This window comes from Cervus canadensis, chromosome 18 (genome assembly GCF_019320065.1).
Source record: "Cervus canadensis isolate Bull #8, Minnesota chromosome 18, ASM1932006v1, whole genome shotgun sequence".
NCBI lineage: Eukaryota > Metazoa > Chordata > Mammalia > Artiodactyla > Cervidae > Cervus > Cervus canadensis.
In genome coordinates, this window is record NC_057403.1 from 59,449,873 (window position 1) to 59,465,696 (window position 15,824).

At 45.6% G+C, this 15,824-nt stretch overlaps 1 protein-coding gene across 11 annotated transcripts in view; it reads right to left on the reverse strand.

Moving 5' to 3' along the window:
• WWOX (WW domain containing oxidoreductase) overlaps positions 1-15,824 on the reverse strand; it is an 886,111-nt gene that overhangs the window by 646,998 nt on the left and 223,289 nt on the right. The gene's annotated exons all lie outside the window — the stretch shown is intronic.

Genomic DNA, 15,824 nt, shown 5'->3' on the forward strand with positions numbered 1-15,824 from the left:
CACACTTTTACCCTTACCGATTCTGAAGTGGGGGAGAGACGTACAACAGGAATGCACACACTGCTCTGCTCAGCTGTGTCTGACTCTTTGTGACCCCCTGGACTATACACCACCAGGCTCCTCTGTCGGGGGCATTGCCCAGGCAAGAATACTGGAGTGGGTTTCCATTCCCTTCTCCAGGGGATCTTCCCAACCCAGGGAGAGAACCTTCTGTGTTTCCTGCATTGCAGGCGGATTCTTTACTCTTGAGCCATAGGGGAAGCACCATAGTCTCTTCAGAGAGGGCTTTCTAGGAAAAAATAGAAGCATCAATTGGATAATTACACCACCAATGGCACTTAATCCAATTTGTTTATTTCTACTTTTATTTCTATTGCCCTGGGAGACTGACCGAAGAAAACACTGCTACAATTTATATCACAGAATGTTTTGCCTATGGTCTCTTCTAGGAGTTTATGGTGTCATGTTTTTATATTTAAGTCTTTAAGGCATTATTTTGAGGTTGTTTTCCTCTATGACCCATAGTTTCTCACACACAACATGAAAGAAGTCACCACAAGGACCAGAAGCTCCTGAAGAACTGAGCCTGCATGTGGTCACCCCTGTACTCCAACACTCAGCACCGTGCCTGACACACCAGAAGGTCCTCGAATTACAGAATCCTTCAAAATTAAGTATCACCATGAAAGCTCTCCGCATCTTCGCGCACACATATTCTCACTTGTTTTTTAAAGCACTGCATGCATACAGTCAGTACTGTGTTGTTTTTTTTTTTAACCCAAAGAGTCTCTTTATCAGCATAATCCATGACATAATCATTTACGTACCACTTTCCTAATTTTTCTCCAATTTATAGAACACTTGCATGTTCTACTTTTTTAAAACATTGTAAACCAACTCATCTGTATCTCTCAGCCTTGTACATTGGCAAAATATCAGCTAAGTCAGTTGCTGCTCTGGTTTGGGTTTTTAAAATTTGGTATGTGTTAAGATTAATACAGTATTTGTCCATCTGATATATGGCATCACCGACTCAATGGACATGAGTCAGAGCAAGCTCCGGCAGATGGTGAAGGACAGGGAAGCTTGGTGTGCTGCAGTCCATGAGGTCGCAAAGAGTCAGACAAGACTGAGCAACTGAACCACAATAACAATCTTACACATGAGTGGTAAAATGTGAATTTTGGTAAACTCTGCTCTGTAGCTCACAGAGCTCATATGCAACAAGGCTGCCCAGCAGTGGGGGTTATTAAACGATACCCATTACTAAGAAATCAGAGTTATCCAGGACACTGAGGGAAGGATTAGAGCCGGCAGTAATCACATGCTACTCCAGTGAAGCGCAGACTGACTCTTAGAACTGAGAAACCGGCTCCTCTAGGACTTCTCTGTGGGGGGTCCTTATAGCCACACCATACAGTGCCTGCTCATGCAGAGGGGGTCCTGGCATTTGCTGACAGCACTCCTCTGGTAGCTCAGCTGGTAAAGAATCAGCCTGCAATACGGACGACCTGGGTTCCATCCTTGGGTTGGGAAGATCCCCAGGAGAAGGGAAGGGCCTGGAGAACTCCATGGACTGTACAGTCCATGGGGTCACAAAAAGCTGAACACAACTGAGCGACTTTCACTTTCACTAGTAAACTAACGTCTGGGCATCTTCTCCAAGTCAGATACATCCCTCTAAAAATTCTACTCAGCTGATAAGTGGGGAAAATAAAGGCAACACAGAAATAACTAGCCTTTCAGAAATCCATCAGCATTCCTTCAAATTAAAATTATATTTTATGGACATGAATGTCCTATTGAGCATTACAAAGTCATTATTTACAGACTCCTGCAATACTGTGGAGGCATCCATTCTGCTGGAAAAAGAAAAAACCATGGGAATATTCATCTCTTATATATTTATAGAAGAGCTCCAGGTACCAGGTGATGATTTCATTACCATTATGCAGAGAGCTTGTTTTAAAAATACCTTCTGCAGTTACAGTGAAGGGAAGAAGTGATGCGGGGTGGCAGAGGTGGGCTTACATGGACAAAAGGAAAAAAAGAAAAATTACCTGGGGAGAGTGCTGAAGCACGTGGTCAAGTCACTCAAACAATAAAAACGCCTCATGCATTTTGTACATCCCCGTGCCAATGAGGGCCCTCTCCTGTTTTGCCTAGAGATATATGGGGCTGTAACGGAGTGCAGAAAGCCCCTGACAGCTGTGTGCTGCCATTCAGACCCGAAGGATTCCACGTTATGATAAAAATTAATGTGCTCTGACACCCTCTGGGGCTCCCTGGGCCCTGGGAACGGCTAATGAAGAAATACAACCTGGCCAGGGAACAGCAGAAGCGGCCCCAGAGTTGAGGATTAATTCAGATGGGGAGCCGTGTGGCCCCCTCTGTCATCAGCTGTAAAGCAAGTGGACTCTGGTGCCAAAGGGGAGCCAGCACTGATTGGTTAGAATTACTCCCTGGGTCTCAGGAGGTCAGATCAACAAAGAGCTTTACAAAATAATTGAGCCCAAGTTGGATTTGGGCTGTCACTCTGTGCTAACGCCCTCTTCTTAAACCAGACAAGGGTCACTCAGCCTCTTGTTGGCCATGAGAGGTGTGCTCTGGAAAACTTCTCCCCAGGGGACCTGCTTCCTTAGTGATTACAGACCACTGGGCCTGTCCCAGGGGACACACATTCTGAGGGGCTCAGAAAGGGTCTTGGGAGGAATGTTGTTCCCCAAAGTGAGGTCTCACTGTCCCCGCCAGCCTAGCTTCTGACACCTTCAGCCTCCGAGTATCACAGAATCTTCCCGGGGCAGGGGATGGGGCAGAATGAAGAAGCATAAGGTTCACAGTAACATCACTGACAGCAGCCAGAAAGTGGACATCACCCGCACAACCATCCGCTGATGATAAACAAAGTGCGGTCTACCCGTACGGTGGAGCACTACTCAGCCATGAAGATGACAGACTGACCAACGATGGCTGAGAGAAGCCAGTCATTGACACCACCACCCTGCGTGACTCCTTCACGTGAAGTCTGCAGGACAGGCAAAGCGGGAGACAGAAGGATGCATGGCTGTCAAAAGCTGGAAGGAGCTGGGCGGGAGGGAGGAAGGAGGATGACGCCAAATGGTTCGGGGATGAAGTTTCTTTTTGAATGGGAACATACTGAAAACCACTGAACTGTATACTTCAAAGCAGTGTGAAGTGTATAAATCAAACATGAATTAAAAATAAAGCCAGCTCCCTGGGCTCTGAGAAGACTGCTCTACATTCTCAGGATGACTTAAATGACCTCCAGCTTCTCCCTCCTCCCCCGACAGGGGCAGCTGTGGTTCACAGCCCCTCAGCCCGTCCACCTCTTTCCTACAAGGTCCTCATGGATGGAAACTGGGACTCAAGCTAGACGGAGTCAGTCCAGAGAAAATAAGGGTGCATTTTTTTGTTTTTTAGACAATTGCTAGGTTACACAAAGCTATGTGGTTTTAGTCTGTGACATTATTTCAGCCTATTATTAGAATTTTACCATGTCAAGTTGAATTTATTTCTCACCCTGTGAATTTTAGCCATTTGTTAAAAGATTAGGTAAAAATTTTTAAAAAATCTGTCTCATTCCTCGACATATTATTCACTATACTTTCTCTAAACTAAGGTATTATTTTGCTAATTTACTATCTCCACTAAATTACCATGGAAAATATTGGGGAATGAGACATTTTTTCAAAAATATTTTAAAAATATATTTATACACATGCATATTTAATGCTCCTCACATAGAATGCCTATAATTCTATTGGAAGTAAAAAAAAAACCAGAAGGTAATATTCTAAAATATGGACAGTGGTGATAATAGAGGGGTAGTCACAGCATATTCATGGATATTTATGTCATCTTAGATTTGTGTTAAAATAATCTAGGAAGAAGGGGCTATAGACTGAACAAAACTAACTGTATGCTGATATTTACAGAAGATGGGTGAAAGACGTGGGAAGGTCCATTTTACCTCTTCTCTGTTTGTGTGTATTTGAAAATCTCCCCAGTAAAAATATTTCAAGAAATAAAGACAAACTAATGGAGAGCCAGGAAACTGTACAATTTTCATGTTCATATTTATGCTTATCCTTCTTTCCCCCTAATATTCTACAATAGGCATGCACCATCTTGGTGGCCACAGAACTCGTATAAAAAAACATGTATACAGAATACCAAAAGAAATACCCACAAAACAGCAATAAGAAGTAGCTTTAACATCTGCCTAAAAAAAACATCATAAAGGCAGCTGAGTTGAGTTCAGTTGCTCAGTCGTGTCCGACTCTTTGCGACCCCGTGGACTGCAGCACTTTAGAACCAAACAGAAGGCCAGTGTGACTGCATCAAAAACCATGCCACGTGAAAGGCGAGACAGGAAGCCACTGGCCGGCCCGGGGGGTGCCGAACAGCTAGCCCATGCTTCCCACAGCACTGGGGAGGATGAGCTTTAAAGGAACCAGAAGTGGACCTGATGCAGAACGCCACTCGGCGTGGAAAACCCGTCCACAGGATGAGCGGAAAGGCACGTCAGCTTGGTCTGAGACACCTGAGCGTCAGATGGGCCTGAGGAGCCCAGGACTGAAATCTCTTTGGTGCCCAGGTCTTTAAAGGTCATAGTGAGCTCTTGGCTAAGATTAGTGTGAAGTCTTCCCCCATATGGGGGAGGAGGCCCCACACAGGCCCTGCTTCCTGTGTCAGAGCAGAGTCGGGAAAGTTCTAGAAAGATGAGGAGAGTCACGGGCTGCAGCAGTGGTTCTGCTACTGAGAGACCCGAGGAGCAGCCTAGGGCACCACCACCCAAGGCTCAGACTGACCCAGGGAATGATGGTCAGGGGAAGGCTGGGCCTCCCTGACCGCCAGGCCAGTGCTCAGTCCCCGCCCACTGCTCAGCGACCCAGAGCAACACCACGCTTCCACCCCGATCAAGGAGGAAAGCGAAGCTCTCTCCTGCCCCCACCGAGAAGTGGCTTCTCTCCGTGGCTGAGATGGGTTCAGGTGACAGGGCAAAGCAACTGAAAAACGAACCTCCCTGACTAGTAGAAATGTTGTACGTTTAACAACATTTTGACTGCAGTTAAATAGATGCAAGTTTTACAAAGAATACTTCGGGTCTTAACAGTGCTGCCTAGTCTGACCAAGAGATGAGAATTACATGTCACTTTTCTGGCGGGTAACCTGACGTCACAGGCCAGTGGTGTTCAAAGATATTCATGTGCTTTGACCCGGGTACTGCTCTTCCAAGAACTGATCTTAAGAAAATGAGAGATCCAAAAAGAAGTATGTATAGGCCAGCTTCAGAGTGCTTCCAACAGCGGTAATATATAGAAGCAACCTAGCATATGAGAATTTAAGACTGGTTAAATACTCTGACCTCTATGCAGGGATTACTAGATTCCACCTGGTCCCACATAAAGCCACTCTGGGAACACGGGGACATGCTCTCGGGAGTCTGCTGATCTGAGACATCTAGGCACTGATGTGCTTTTAGCCGGAGACATTCTGCTGAGGTCCACCTCCCAAACCTCTATCATTGGTTGACTCGCACTTCTTGTACCCACTACCAGTACCTCTGAGACCACCTTTTTCTTCATTCAGTTTCTGGTTATCAACTACTCCTTAATGTCAGCTCAAATACCTGTTTGATGATGAGTCGGTGACTGAACGGTAACGACACTTGAAGCTTAGAAGGCAGACTGAAGAACTCTGCCACTAATTGAGAGGCTCTGTCTGTATTTCTCGGGATGACGAGATATTGAGGACTTTCTCACAAAATGAAGAAAACCGATGACTCACAATATTAAGAACACAGTGCAGTGACAAGTGGATCAACTAAAAATATAATCTTCCTCGGGGATTTTCAGCCGGCTGCCACAGTGGAGCACTGGTGATGTATTTCAAATGTGTATTCCAGTTTTTGGGCTGACAAGAACTAACTTCTCAACAATTTACTGGGGGTGGTGGGGCGGGGGGTCGGGGGGAGAAAGATGGGCCCCCGGTTATTAAAATGCAATTTCAGTGTGGTTTAAACAAAACTTCCCAACATGTCAATTATGGGAGAGGAGAATTCCAATGTGCCAACGGGGGTGGTTAGAAGGTATCAGGAGGAACGCCGAGTTAGATTCGCCAGCCAAGCTGGAAAATACAATTTTAAACCACAGACACTGACACTTTTTTTTTTCTGAGTCTTACATAATCCAAGAGTTCTCTGAGAGTCACCAGACATTAACCTTAACAACACGAGTTTCCTGTGTCCGTGCCTGTGTGGGTCTGAGAACAGCTTGCTCATGCGGCTCAAGCCCACTCCTGGTTAGAAGGGCAGCTGAATTTTCTGTACCTGAAATAACTATTACGCAAAATTACCTTATAATTTGCTTCCCAAGACGTTCTAACATATAACCTCCATGCCACCCAAGGAGGTACCAAGGCAAGAGCTTCATATGGCTAAGAACTGGTGCCTTAAAATCAAAGTTTAGGTCAGCAGTGCAACAGTGAGTTTCCACTTCTGGTTGCCCTTCCTTCCCTCCTTCCTTCCTTTCCTCCCTCCCTCCCTCACCCTTGCCCACCCACCCATCGATCCACTCCTTTTCTGGAGCTTACGCTATGGCAGTAAATAATTAAAATTTTAATTAAAATTTAATTAAAATAATTAAAATAAGTAAAATTAACACCTGAAAAGGATGATGATGTCAACAAAAATGATGTTATGATCTGAAATGCATTAAATCTTTACTAGGTATTCAGGTACTACATTTCATGAACACTTTGTTACTTAAACCTTTCAACCATCCCACAAAGGTACTACGGTCACCTCCCACTTTTACTGATGAAGAAACTGAGGATCAGAGAGATGAAGGAATGTGCCCAGGTTACCATGTTACTAAGGTGTGGAACAGGGCCTCAGAGCTAAGACAAAGATGAATTAGCCAAGGTTTCTGCTTCTCTGGGGCTCAGTCTAACAAAGAAAAATCAATATATAAAAAAAGCATGCCCAAAGTACTCCACGCCCGATGACTGGGTGTGTGGTCGATGCTCCCACAAGTGACTCATCAATCCAATGACAGTGTGGACCTAAGAGGAGGGGAAAAGCAAGGCTCCACAGAGAATGTGACAGAATCAACCAGCGAGCAGGTCAGGGGCAGGTGGGGGGCAGTGGCACAGGCCCTGAGTCAGGAGGCAGAACCTGTAACACCTCCGGCTTCCCAGGTAGCTCAGTGGCAAAGAATCCGCCTGCCACTGCAGGAGACGTGGGTTCGATCCCTGGGTCAGGAAGATCCCCTGGAGAAGGAAATGGCAACCTGCTCCAGTATTCTTGCCTGGGAAATCCCACAGACAGAGGAGCCTGGCAGGCTGTAGTCCATGGGGTCACAAAGAGTCGGACACAACTTAGAAGCTCAACAGCGAAGCAGAACACAGAGGCGCAGGGCTGGGACAATCTGATCTATAAATGAAGGAGCAGCATGGACCAGCCTCCAGAGGCCACCCAAGGGTCTTACTTGCAGGAAAGGATCAGGGCTGGGTTTGCATTTGAGAGCGACCACTCTGGCAGTTCAGATGTCTGAATTGCAAAGTGACCCTCTGGTCACCCACTGTCTACCAGATCAGTGTCACTAGGAAAACAAGTAGGAGCTAAGGGGAAATGAACATTGACACTTGGAGTAAATGTAGAGACAACCGCTACCATTTCTGCTTATATACACTTCAGGGACAGACACCTTCTAGGTATTTGGGAGAAACACCTCCTGACCACTTCATTGAGGGGATGAACCTCTCTTCTCGTGAGTGGTGTTTAACCTATTTTACCAGTATTTCAGCAACGCAATTTCCTCTTGATGACAGGAAACTGGCTGGAAGGTGCACCCCCTGCAACCTTGAAGTGACCTTAACCACCTTCCCAGCAGGGAGGGCTTCCCATCTGTCCTACCAATAAGACAAAACTCCTTCAAAGACACCGTGTCCTACATGACGCATTTCCTAATGAGACAGAGCTTTCTGATTTCCCACACTGCTATCGAGCGGAGCTCAGCAACAGAGCAGAGTTTGGTCTCAGCTCTAGTCTCACAGTCTACTAGCTGGCATCAGCTGGGTCAAGATCTTTCATCTCTCTCCTGCGGATTTCCTGATCTATGAAATGTGGTTGAGCATCATATTAGGCTGAATCATAAGACACTGCCTTTCTTCTACAATTTTTGACCTGCCCCATGAAGTCCTTGTGAGGATAAATTGGGATGGCAGATGAGTGCTTAGCTGTGCATGACGCATAATAAACAGGTGATAAATATTAGCAATTACTATCTCCATCATCATTTTGTAGTTCCAAGTCCCAGGCAGGGCTTCGGTGTCTTCATTATTTAAATAATACTTGCTTGTCTTAGTTGGCCTGCATTCCCGTATAGTGGCATTTCCACAACTCAGCACAGCACACTGTTCTATTCAAACTCTTATCTCTTCTCTCAGCCTCTAAGGAACACAGAGTGCTATCTTCAGAGAACTGAAATGAACCATGCCCACAACCCTGGCTATATATACTGATTTATCTGGACCAAACTTAAGAAAACCCAAAAATGGAATGTGTTTCTCATAATGAGGCAAGATGCTTTTCAAATGAGTTACATTTCAAGGGACAAGGAGAATCTAGACCAAAGGTTAGCAAACCACAACCCCCAGACCAAAGCCCAAATCCAACCCACTTCCTGTCTTTGTAAATAAAGTTTTATTGGAATCTGGTCTTGCCCAATCATTTACACATTATCAGTAGCTACACTTCCACATTACCACAGTTTCACTCAACACTCAAGAGACACTCAACACTGTTGAGTGGCTGCTACAGAGACCATTTGGTTCATGAAGGGAAAAACATTGGTATAGCTACTCATTTATATAAATATTTACTTATCTGATTCTTCACAGAAAAACTTTGCCAACTTATGCTCTGGTCCAGTGCTTTAAGTAATCGATGTTGAACACCAGCAACTAAGTTCATCCTATTTGCTGGTATTAAAGCCCTAACATTGGCTATGTGTGCAGTGGTGGGCTGGTGCGTGAGGGAGGAGGCGACCACAGAGTAACCGTATGTACTCTCCAAAGCTGGGATTTTATTCTTCCTGGAAGGGAAGGTTTTATTTGTGTCTTCAATTAACATATATCACTTTGACTTCCGGAAACATGATAGTGATGGCTGAACCTAGAATTCTGTTGGGAAATCAAAACTGTTTATTTTGCAAACATCGCTGTGGTTAATTCAAACACAGTTTCATGTATTCCTTGGCAGTGATGACTTTTAATGATGGCAAAAAGGCTCACTAAATTTTTTTTTTCCCCTAACACATTTAATTGCAAAATGGCTCTTAATTAATTTAACAACCATGCTTCTTCAGTAAGGATATGTTTTTGAAGACAGTCAGCACTACACAAAGTTATAAAAAAAAAAAAAATCCTTAAGCTTCACGACTATTTTAAGAGAAAGATAGGCACAGGAGAAGCGAGAGGGCAAATGGTTTAATTTCAGTGTCTAGCCCAGTTCCTGGCACTGCTGTAAACACTAAATAATTAATGACATGAAGGGAAAAACTTTTAAAAATAAGCCAAAATAGGAGGGGAGAAGAGGCATATGGAGTACTTTGGTATCTCACAATACAGAGGTTAACTATTTTCACTGTGGCCCACTGTAATTCTCACTTATTCAAAGCAAGCTGCCCTTGAGGCCACTCAAATCATCTGGAAAGCTGACTAAAACCAGGAGAAACAATAGCAGCAATGGCAAAGTCTACCCATTTGCTCCAAAAGAGAATGGGGAAGTACCCCCTCGAGTCCTGGCTTTGTGAAGAGCAACAAAGAGCAGGGGGAAGGGTACACAGAGGACTGAGTGTTCTGTGATAGGGGAGCACCGCCACAGAAACAGCGCTCCTGCTCAGGGCTGGTCATGCACACAGTTTATGGGCAAGGTGAAGCTCGTGTCTTCTCTTGCCTTGGCTGCGAAGGATCTCAAAGCTCATTTCCAGGCCCAGTTTTTAAAAAAGTACTTACTTGTTTGGCTGCACCGAGTCTTAGTTGTGGCATGACGATCTTTGATCTTTGCTGCAGCATGCGGGACCTAGTTTCCTGATGAGGGATCAAACCTGGGCCCCTGCACTGGGAAGTGGAGTCTTAGCCACTGGACTACCAGGGAAGTCCCCAGGTCCACTATATTACTGGTTGGATCCACACTTCCTCTACGATCACGTCTGACTAGCCCCCTTTAAGCCTCTTTTCCTGTTTGGGCAGAAATCTATCTTATTTCCATTGTATCATACTGGACATGTTCATAAAAGCCTCTCGAGTAATTTAAGGATCAAGACGGAACACACAGACACGAGAACAGTCAGGCACAGTGCACTGAGATGTGTCTGCTCATCTCAAGCATCGCGCCTCCTCTTCTCAACAGACCTGGAAAGTCTGTGGGAGAACCTACTTTACACGAACCTGTAAGGTGAGGCCCCCAAAATCCTCAGGGCCTGAGGCCACGCAGCTGGTCAACAGCAGAGCTTGGATTTAAATCGAAGCACAATCAATCCCCCCAAACTCTGTTCTTTCCACTGTAACGGGCACATTCTGCCAGATTATGGCCCTTGGATATATCCAGCCCATTTTCTGCTTTTGGAAGTAAAGTTTTATTGGGACACAGACATGTTCATCCATGTAAATACTGTCCATGGCTGCCCTCAGGCTACAGAGGCAGAGATGAACCACTGACACAGATAATGTTATGGCCAGAGAAGTCTGAGGTACTTCCTCGCTGGACCTTTTCAGAAAAGTGTACTGACTCCTGCACTACACTCTCTGCATTCGTATTTTTGTTTAATAAGGGATGACAGAATACCATCTGCTTTACAAATATTTTTTTATAGAATTATGTAAGAACATTTGGTGCCTAAAGAGTTAAGCTTCAGAAGGCAAAACATCTACTGTGGATGGAAGCCTTCTCTGATGTTTCTAGACATAAATGCTTCACAGTATGATTTTTTAATACCTCAAGGTGGAAAATGTAGGGGATGGGGAAAAATCAACTTGTAGACTTTGAAAAAATTTTCATAAGCCACCATAATTAAGATCTAGAATTAGAGAGTTTATTACAGCTAAAAAAAAAATCTAGCTCTCTGTTTTTCTTTTCTTTTAGTTTTCAAACTGTTCAGAAAAGCAAAGCAACATGATACTCTGTTACACAAACCAGAAATGGATTTCTCATGTTGAGCAAAAAGTAACAGAGATACATGGGCTAAAACATTACTCTTAAAACCAAACTGAGGAGAAGAAGAAAGATTAAGCTGTAATTTACACGTTGGTCTTGCAGGGTAATTTAGCCCTCAAAATTTGGGATTTATTTATAATTTATAGACCACCCACTTCTGTAGAAGGACTGGAGACAGCAAAATTGGCAATAAGAATCCAAGAAAATTAAATCTGGGATTAGTACTTTCTGAATGTCCTGAACTTTCAAGTTCTAAAAAGTGAAAATAAATAACTTTGTTAAGATTTCTCCCTCAAATGTATAAACAGCAAAGAGGAAACTGAAAAAGTATTCTTTTGATTTTTCTTTAAACACTACTATCCAATTTTTAGGTGAAAGTATTTTAAGTATTTTAAGTAAAATAAAGCCTGATTTCCTTAAATTCTGCTAGAAATAGAAAGTTGAAAAAGGAGAGATCCACAATGAAAACAAAGTTCTAGAAATCTTTAGAATTACAAGTGTTATTTTAAAATTATCTTATGATCAACTTCCATTAATTTCTATGATGAGTCAAAGACCTTAGATAATATTATAAGAGCTGATTGGTAATGGAAAGTCAAGCAATAAATTTCGTATATTATGTGCCATCACTGAAACTTCAAATTTCAAAACCGGAATCCAGGTGTCCATTATTTCAGGAATACATAGAACTCAAACCATAGAACAGTATCTGACAAAGGAAATACAGAAGCTAGCAGCCCCTGAACTGTTGTCACAGGGCCTGTTCAGAATGAACGCTTCTCGGTAGATTAAGCAGTGAGCGCCACGGCTGAACCTGTGCAGAGGCGTCCCAGACAACACCCTGCTGCCCCAGAGCCCCCTGCAGAGAACCCTGACACTCGGTGGGGATCGTCAGGAAGGGTCCGAGCACTTCGCATTCTGACGGAGGCCCTGACCAGCCGGGCAGCAGGAGCACCGAGGCTGGCTGCTCTCCAGGACTGCGGTTTCAACAAAAATATCCTGCAAAACTCAAGTTTGGCTGGGACTGACCACAGGCTTTGGTTTGGAACTTTCCAGTAATGCCCCAAAATAACTGGACCTGAGACACACTGGCCAACCACTACCACCACTGACGCTAGGGGGAAGTGCCCTGGGAGCACTGAGACCTCCTGGGCTGACCACCCAGAAGAGGGGGTGCAGAGGGACAGGAGGGATGGGGGGCGAGGGGGAGCGAGCAGACAGACAGACTGCGCGGGCGCAGGGGTGGGTCGGTCGGGGCTGTAGAGCTTCATGAAAACTGGCTTGAAGACACCACCACCATCTACCGACCACTCTTGCCAAATAAAAATTAAACAGGAATTTGACCAAGCCTTCAGTGTTGGCTACCATTTCACAGGAAACACAGAAGACAAAAGAACCAGCTGAATGACACCACCGGGATGCAGTCACTGCAATACAGACCACAGAAAACTCTAGAGGACACACCTGTCCTTGAAACAAATATGCTGCATTAAATAAAAAGAAAGAAAGAAAGAAAGAAATTAAAAAACTGAAGGAAAACATATAGGTTAAGAGGCATTGACCTTATTTGATTTCTGATTTAAGGAGACTGAGAGAGAACAGAATACCGTTGCCTTGAACGGTGTCTGGCCCCTAAATTTCTGAGTAACTTTGGTCCTCAGGAATTCCTACCAACCCAGAAATCCACACCGAAGAAAACACCTGAAAGGTGAGGTGGAACAGGAAGCGGGGCTGCTTTGGATTCAGACAGACTTGGGTTCCAATTCAGGATCTGCCACTTGCTAAAGTTAGGAAAGAGAGTTGGTCTCTCGGTGAGAAGCTGGAGCCTTTCCACTGGAAACAAAGATAAAATGAGTCATGCCTGGGGATGACTGTAAGGAATTAGAAAGAGAACGTGGGCGTAAGTGCCAAGCATGTTGCCTTGCACGGAATAAACAAATGTCAGAGAGGAATTATGATTTGCATAATCACCATTAGCAGGGCTCATTCTGAAAAGGCTCAGTCCCCTCCCCATGCCACCACCCACCCAAGAATACCCAAGAAGAGGCTGAAGCCACCCGCCCTCCCGGCAGAAGGTGGAAGGAGACTGGCTCATCTGTACCATGAGCTGCATCTTCTAAAGAGGTCCGCATTTACACCTGTTTCTACCTCCTCCAGGCTCGGGCCACAAGCACTGCTGCCGGCCCTGGAATGGTGAGGACGCCGGGCCGGGGCGTGAACCGAGGGGGCACACGCGGTAAAAAGCGCAGCGCGGGCTCCTGGCGGGCTTGCAGGCACAGCCTGCTAAGTGCGCGCATCCGCGGGGCACTTCAGTGGACGGGATTTTCCTCTCCTCAGTCCAAGGGCGCAGAAAGGAATGGGGCCGGCACGGGCAGCCTCTCCTTCGTTTGCCATTATGTCTTACACACAAGGAGACCTTAAAGTCAAAGATGGGAGCTGGAGATAGGAAGAGCATGACATGTGCTTTTCTGGAAGCTCAGTCACCGACACCTGAACTCGCTTCTGACGGTTCTCAGAATGCACAGACCTGTGAGTGCTGGGCTGTCATCTGCCTGGCCAGGGACAACTTCGCCCTGCTGGTCTTCCACAGGGAAAGTTGTGTGGGATTTTCATGCCTATTTCTCTAAGTCCATGTAAAATACTGGACCCTAGAGAGACTAATGAAAGGAGGTTCATGGCACGGGGTTGGCTAAGAGGAAAACTGCTTTTGTTACTGAACCGAGGAGTACAGAAATTCAGAGTTCATTTGCTAAAATCCAGAATTAGGGAGGAATGAGCGACTGCTTTTCCCCAAGAGTCTGGGCTTGGTGATCACAGAAGGCAGTTGGCTTTGATGATTTCTGAACTACTTAATGGTTAAAAACGAATGGTCCCATTAAGACTTGGAAGGCAGTCCTCTTATGTAACCGTTGGCTCTCCCTGGCTAAACGTCTCCTTCCAGCGAGCTCTGACACCAGGACTGAAGGGAGCATGAGGAGGCGGTGCATCCCACCTCCCACGAGAGCGGCGTGGTGTCGGGGAGGAAGCGGAGAGGCACAGCGGCTGGAAATGCTGCCCCTGCCACCAACCTGCAAGACACCCGGCGAAAGTCACTCACTGTCTCAGATCTCAGTTTCCCGCCCATTGAGAACAACAGACACTGAAGCAAAGTGGTCAGGCAGGCGGGCTGCCCAGGGTGCCCAGCCTCAGCGCCCCCGCTGGCTGGCCGCATGCCCTCGGATAACGCACCCTCTCTGGTCTCATTTTCCTCCACTGCATAACAGACACAGTGACGCACTTACCCTGAGGGCTGCTTGGAGAACTAAGCCAGGGAAAGCACACAGAGGTACTGGGTGTGGGGCTCAGAACAAGCTCTCGAGAAACGAGCTGTTAGTGCTGCTATGGTTGATATTATTATTGCTGTTCTCTTCCAAACAACCGCAGAAATACTAAGTCGAGGAGTAGGCTGCCAGCAGTTAAACACTGCCTGCTTGCTGGCAGCTCACACAATGGCTTGGGTGAGCTTAACTAGGCCTCCACCAGCCACCACTCTCTTTCCAGAGCGAGAAGAGAGCCTGGGGCTTTGGAGGCATGTGTTAAACGCGTGTTAAGTGAAGAAGCAAGCAGATAAATGAATCATGAAGGGAGGAAAGGGCAAATGTTTAAAGAGCTACAGCTCTGTCTTGACTTGAGGTTCTCTGGGAGCTCTGGCGAGGGCTGGTAGTTGTAATCTCTGCCGAGAGGGCGCACAGTAGGGCTCGCCGAGGTCTGCTGGCCTGGGGACGACACCCAGCTAGCTATTCGCTGGAGCACAGGGCAGGCCCCTGGGGTCGGGGTGGGGCGAGTGAAGAGCTCACTAAACACTCTGACTGACATTTCAATCTCAAGGACTCAGGCTTGCTCCAGAAAGGGCTTTAGAGGACAGACTTCTCAACTGTCTAAAAAGAACGAGTGAGAAAACGAAGGGAGAAAGAAGGATTGGCCACTGGACAGCACTGAGGAGTCGGGTCATCTGAACATCTGGTCTGAGACCCCTCCCCTCCCATCCATCACCTCCGCAGAGAACTGTTAAAACCAGCGACCCTAAGAAAAAAAAACAAAAAACAAACAGCAACCCTGACAGAGGCCAACCCTGAGACTGCTTGTCACTGATCAGCCTACTCCAAACTCGGGGACTCTGGTGCCGACTGCGGAATTATTTTACCCTTGGCACCACGTGCACTATTATTAACTTAATCCTTGTGTTTAAATCAACTCACTGGAAAAGAAAAATTAAACGAAGTGATTTGTTAAAGAAATTTAAACCGCTATGTTAAATGAGAAACCAGTATTGCTTGCCCTAAAAAAAAAAAAAAAATCAGAGGGAACTGTAAAAATAAACACTTAGAAACAAAATATTGTAATGAAAAGGAAGCTAACCACCACCGCTCTCCTCAGTTCTGGCTTTAAGAGCTGCTCGCTCTCTGTTAGGGAAGGCAGTCGGTAACGGATGGCCAAAAAAAAAAATCTGCCAGTCCTCAGCGAAGGCTCCCTCCTTCAGGCATTTTTGAAAAATTTGAGAAAGAATGGAAAAACAGAAGTTCTCAGATGTGAGCCCACACTT